General features: G+C 45.7%; 1 pseudogene; it reads right to left on the bottom strand.

Moving 5' to 3' along the window:
- Positions 1 to 1,962: 1,962 nt before the first annotated feature.
- LOC116561917 lies at positions 1,963 to 3,131 on the bottom strand (annotated as a pseudogene).
- Between the last annotated feature and the right edge of the window lie 3,052 nt (positions 3,132 to 6,183).

Here is a 6,183-nt window from a genome sequence, read left to right as displayed (position 1 = left end):
ACCATGGCACGTGTATACCTATGTAACAAACCTGCATGTTCTGCACCTGTACCCCAGAACTTAAGATATAATAATAAAAATAAAGAAGTAGAAAATAAAAATTTGGTAACTTGATTATATGATGTATGTAAAAAATATTACTAAAATATTCTAGGGATGAATTATAATAAGTAGCAGAGTTTCGCAAGGTTGCTTAACAAAAAGTTTGTTAATGAGAGTTGATTCCAGATCTACATATCTGAACTGAAAATATGTAATCTGAAACCATGTATTTTCAATAGTGACATAAATATAGGGTACCTAATACTACACTAGTATTAGGTACATAAGTAGTATTAGGTACCTAATATTTCACTAGTATTAGATACCTAATATTTTTTAATGGAACAACGTTTAATAAAGACAAAAATACACTCTTCTCACATTACAGTGTTCTTTTGTTGGCAATCACCCCACCCCCACCCATGCCACCCCCTTTCTAATCTCAACTCCTTATTTCCCTTTAAAGCTAAAATAATAACTGAAAGAAGTCACATCATTAAATGGACCAGAATAACAGAGATCTCTGCCTTCCCCACCCACACTCACCCTTTTTCTTCCACCTTCTCCTGAGGTGGCCTGGAAGAGGGAAGCTTCCACTCAGTGTGCTCCATTCAACAGGACCCCATGGGGACCTCTGTTTGTGTGCGTTCACCTTTTATTTATGTTTTTTTTTTTTTTTTTTTTTTTTTTTTTTTTGTGAACCATTCCGGTTGGGAAAGGCTTCCTTACTTTACATGAGCCTGTACCCTTTTCACCGCTCATTTTTCTTTGCTACTCATGTTCTGCCCCCACCCCATCACCACAGCCAGCTGACATCTGCTGTAATAATCCTTAATGAATCAGCATTTATAAAAGTCAAAAATCACAAGCATGAGAAAAGCTTCCACTCCCAAGCTCCCCACTTCCAGCTTCTCCTACCACTCCACGTTAAAACAAAAAAAAACCTTTTTTTAAAAATGATAAAACGCCATCATTACCTACAATCATTTGTCAGATTCCAGGAACAACAGGTGGACTTGGCACAGTGCTAATTTATGGCCTCCTGTGAATACATTCTCTCTGCCCTGACCTCCCTTCCCACTCCCCTGCTGCCGCACCCCCTTCAGGGGCCTCCTCCTTCTCCTAGGAAACCCTGAATAGACACATGCCATGCAGAGTGGGTTAAGCCCAACTGCAGGAATCTGGTGCAATGTGAAAGCATTAGGCTGAGAGCTACGCCAGCTGCTGTCCTTCTCTGCTCCTTCCTAAGCATTCTGTCAAGCAAGGCACATGGATGTCCCAGTGCACAGACCCACAAGGCTTGTGCACATAGACAAAGATTCAGCCCCTTTAAGGGTTCGTTTGAATTTTGGTGGTTTTCCTGCGTAAAATACATGTATAGATCTATCTTCCTCTTAGCCTCAGAAGAAAAACAAATATTGCCACAAACATTTTGGCACAGTACAAATTCATGTAGGTTTTTTTATTGTATTTTTTTAATAAGATAATTCTGGAAAGACAGATCTGAGCTTAAAAAAAAGCATCCGTAGAAATGGGTATTCCTGTGTCCTATGAAGCATCTTCTAAAAAAACAACAGATTCAGTCTATCCCTCTTGTCCCCCCAGCAGCCCACACCGTACCTCTTTAGGGATGTTTGTTGTTTTAGTTTGTTTTATCTCAGCAATTTCAACCTTATACCAGAAATCCCTTCTGGCAACACATCAAGTTTACTTGTAGCTTGCACCCCACAACATTCTCAGATTCCCCTCCCCCCATCCCTTTAAATAGAACTTACAAGTTAGAAAATATTTTTGTTTTGATTTTGGTTTTTAAATATTATTATAATCTGTTTATTTAAACCAGCCCATAGATTTAATATATAAGCATACACAAGAAAAAGTCTCTCCCCACTCTGTGCAAAAGTAGCTGTCTTTTTCTTGTGTGCATTCTATTGCATTTTCTAAGTTTTCTGGGGGAGGGGAGTCATATTTGAGTTTCCTGTACCTTGCCCTTGGTATGGGTCTGGATTATATAAGGCTCAGAGATAGTGGTGACAGTGTGGTGCAGTAAGTTCCCCAGCGGACCCCAGTGTTGGTTTGTAGGTGTTGTAATTAATAACGTCATGAATTGTGGGCAGCGCTACTGCCCCCTCACCTGGTACACAGGATGGAGCTGCTGTTGCTGCTGCTGGGATGTCTTCATCCAGCTGGATCATCTCAACTGTCCAGGCGGCTGTGGCTGTACTCTACTGCTGGTGCCAAAGCTTATAGAAGCTTATAGAAGGTTATAGAAAACAATCAACATGGCGGCAGCTAGCACAGTCACTGCTACAAAGCAGCCAATGATGAGCTTGGGGGTCTTCATGACATCATCCAGGCTGGTCTGCATCCTGTCAGTGGTGTCTGCCGCGAGTACTGCCACCTGCTTGGGCACACGGATGGTTTGAATCAGAGCACCGTGGTAGAGGTGAGCATATGCCGGCTGGTAACCAGAGGGCGTGGTAAGAACAGACATGTTCGTGTTGTGTCCTGAGGCGGGATCTCCGTGGTCTCCACTGTGACTGTGGTGAAGACGCTGTCGTTGGAGGTGTTGAGCTCGGCTGTGGCCACACTGAGGTAGGCCGAGGTGTTGGAGTTGCCTGCCACGTTTGTCACTGTGCAAATGTCTACCCCAGTGTCTGAAAGCAGCATATGGAAAAAGCTCAAGGTGCCGGCGTTGAGGACAGAGATCCCTGGGTGGCGGGGGGCGTGGCCAAGCACATCCCATTGAGCAGCAACCACTTCACCGAGGACACAGGGGGAGTCCGACACTGAAGTTCTGCCATCTGACCCTCAGAAATATTGAAGTCTTGAGGTGCGTCCAAGAGGAAGGGGAGGAGGTCTTGTCCACATCCTTGCGTGTGAGTGCGAGCGCGACAGCGGCCACAGCAGGTGGAATTGGTGGGTATATATTCTTGAAGCCACCAGGCTGGCCACAGAATGTCACAATCACAGTTCCCACGCGGCTGGAGCCAGCCGGTGCCGGGGTCCAAGGACAAAGCCGGGAGGCACTGATGGCGCCGCTCCCCAGGCGGGTGGAGTGGGCGGCGCATGCGCATGCGCATGCACATGCGTAACCCGCCAGGCCTTGGCTCTCCCAGGCGTGCCTAGACACCGCCGTTTCGCCGGCTGCAGCTCCGGCTCCGGGTTTACTAGAAGCCGTTTTGTCTCCCCCACCCTCCCCCCTCCTCCCCTCTCTGCCCTCCCCTCCCCCACCACTTCCCCCACTTCAAAAGGGGGAAGTGGTGGGGGCGGGGAGGGCAGAGATTAAAACTAAGAAGTCGAAATGGGAACGAGGTGCCCAGCTCCCGTGGAGAAAGCTGAAGGACACCACGCCGGCGCTTTCCTGTCTTCCCTCCGAGATGGAAAGAGGAGCTCCTAGCTCACTTCAGCCGGGGACGGGCTGGTTCTCCTTTCCAAGCCAGAATCCCAGGCGATGCTGAATTACGAACGTGCCACGCCACGAAGCTCTTGTGGCAGGTGACTGTGCACTGCCGCACCTGGACCCCGGCGTCCACCTCACGGCGCAAGTGTGGATTCTGTGTGCAGCCGTGGCTGCGGCCGCCTCAGCCGGGCGCCAGAACTGCCCCTCTCTGCGAGGTCCCGCAGGTAGTCCCTCCAACACCCGGGCCCTCAACCTCATGGAGAACAACATCCAGACGATCCCGGCCGACACCTTCCGCCAGCTCCACCACCTGGAGGTCCTGCAGATGGAGGTGGGGACTTCTACGGCGTGATCAGCCTCAACACCCTGGAGCTCTGCCACAACTGCCTGACAGTCATCTCCAGCGGGGCCTTTGAATACCTGTCCAAGCTGCGGGAGCTCTGGCTTCGCAACAGTGCCATCGAAGGCATCCCCTCTTGCTCCTTCAACCGAGTGCCCTCCCTCTTGCGCCTGGACTTGGGGGAGCTAAAGAAGCTGGAGTAGCTCTGAGGGAGCTTTTGAGGGGCTGTTCAACCTCAAGTACCTGAACGTGGGCATGTGCAACATTAAAGGCACGCCCAATCTCACCCCTCTGGTGGGGCTGGAGGAGCTGGAGGTGTCAGGGAACCACTTCCCTGAGATCAGGCCTGGCTCCTTCCATGGCCTGAGCTCCCTCAAGAAGCTCTGGGTCATGAACTCACAGGTCACTCTGGTCGAGAGGAATGCTTTTGCGATTGCCTGGCTTCACCTGTGGAAATCGGCCCACAATAACCTCTCTTCTTTGCCCCATTACCTCTTTACCCCATTGAGGTACCTGGTGGAGTTGTGCCTACACCACAATCCTTGAAACTGTGATTGTGACATTAGGTACCTAGTATTACATAGTATTAGGTACCTAATGTTACACTAGTATTAGGTACCTAATATTACATACACTAATATTAACCTAACAGATCCTAACATAAACAAGCTACATAAGGTTTCTCTAGGAATTAAGTCAAAAATTCCCCATGATTTTGAATAAGACATCTTAGGATTATAAAGATGCCTATTCTCTCTAAATCTACAGACTCAATGTAGTGCTAATAAAAGTTACAAAATTGTAAAATATAGAAAATTTTAAAATATAGAAAATGTTAAAGACCACAGAAATTGAAAGATATGACATGCTCATGGGAAGAAATCTCAATATCTAAATATTCTAATATAGCTCTATGCCTATCACATTTACATTTGCTGTAAAAGTGTCAAAATACCAAAATAGAACTAACTAAATTAATCCTGACTCCAAAAGAATTTGGTAAATAGCCAACCAAGATCATTTTGAATGAAAACAAGGAAAGGTTACATTCCGTAGGTATCTGTCCTTTATCTGTTCAATTTTTCTTTTTTTTTTCCTATACTAATAGCTTGGTTAAGGACATTACACAGTGACATATTGTCAAATTCACCTCTGGTGTATGGTTATGATTGTTAGGTCATATGCCATACCACAGAGCCCAGATCCGAAATGCTTTTGACAAGCTTGAACAAGAGGTTATGTTTCTTTGAACTATAACATGGGAAATGAAAAATTATACATCTGGGTCTAAAAATCCTATGCAAAATTGTGCAATAGGGTAATTTGATGGCTAGCTCCATGTCTCTAACTTTGTAGGTTAGAAGCCAACATAAAGGTCATTTAAAATGCTGTTTCTCACCTTTCTGCACATAGTTCTCCATACTGAGTTCCTTGGGAGACAAGATACAATGGAAGTTCCACTCAGTTACACACATCTGACTCCTGATTTTTGTGACTTTTTCTGTCCTATGTAACTGAGACTCACAAGTTCGATTTAAAAAAAAAAAAGAGGGCCGGGCGCGGTGGCTCAAGCCTGTAATCCCAGCACTTTGGGAGGCCGAGGCGGGTGGATCACGAGGTCAAGAGATCGAGACCATCCTGGTCAACATGGTGAAACCCCGTCTCTACCAAAAATACAAAAAATTAGCTGGGCATGGTGGTGCATGCCTGTAATCCCAGCTACTCAGGAGGCTGAGGCAGGAAAATTGCCTGAACGCAGGAGGCGGAGGTTGCGGTGAGCCGAGATCGCGCCATTGCACTCCAGCCTTGGTAACAGGAGTGAAACTCCGTCTCAAAAAAAAAAAAAAAAAAAAAAAAAAGTGGTGCCTAATCTCACTCTCTCCAAAATGAGAACTCAGTGTCATCCCAAGACCCTGCTTTCTTTAAATTGTGCCATGTGCAGCTCCCTTCTCAAGCCATTAGTGAGACACAAGTCCAAGGCAGAAAGAGGAAGAGTGAAAAAAAACAAAGAGTGAAAAACAGGAAAAAAAATGCCCAGATAGACACAAAGATCTCTTAGACTTACTCAGATAAGACCCTAAATGCATTGTCTCCACATATCCTTCAGTTTATGGTAACTTTATCTCCTTTGCTTTTGAGCCTGTGCTGCAGCATTTATATTTGCATGCTGTGAAAAGAGGAGAAGGAGACCTGCCTCCTTGCCCCAGAACAACACTGATTGTCAACTTTGCTAGACAACAAATTATTTGCTAGCATACAGAAGCTAGCCTACATTCATTGCTTTTATTTGGGAGCCTTTTTAATTAGATGAGATTGCTGATACCATTGATTTTTAGAATAATATTTAGTAGTCACTTACATATAACCTTTCATAGTGGTTTCTCAGCTATCCACAAAA

Source organism: Sapajus apella, unplaced genomic scaffold (genome assembly GCF_009761245.1).
Source record: "Sapajus apella isolate SASKATOON/1434 unplaced genomic scaffold, GSC_monkey_1.0 scaffold31, whole genome shotgun sequence".
NCBI lineage: Eukaryota > Metazoa > Chordata > Mammalia > Primates > Cebidae > Sapajus > Sapajus apella.
This window is presented reverse-complemented; position numbering and strand designations above follow the sequence as displayed.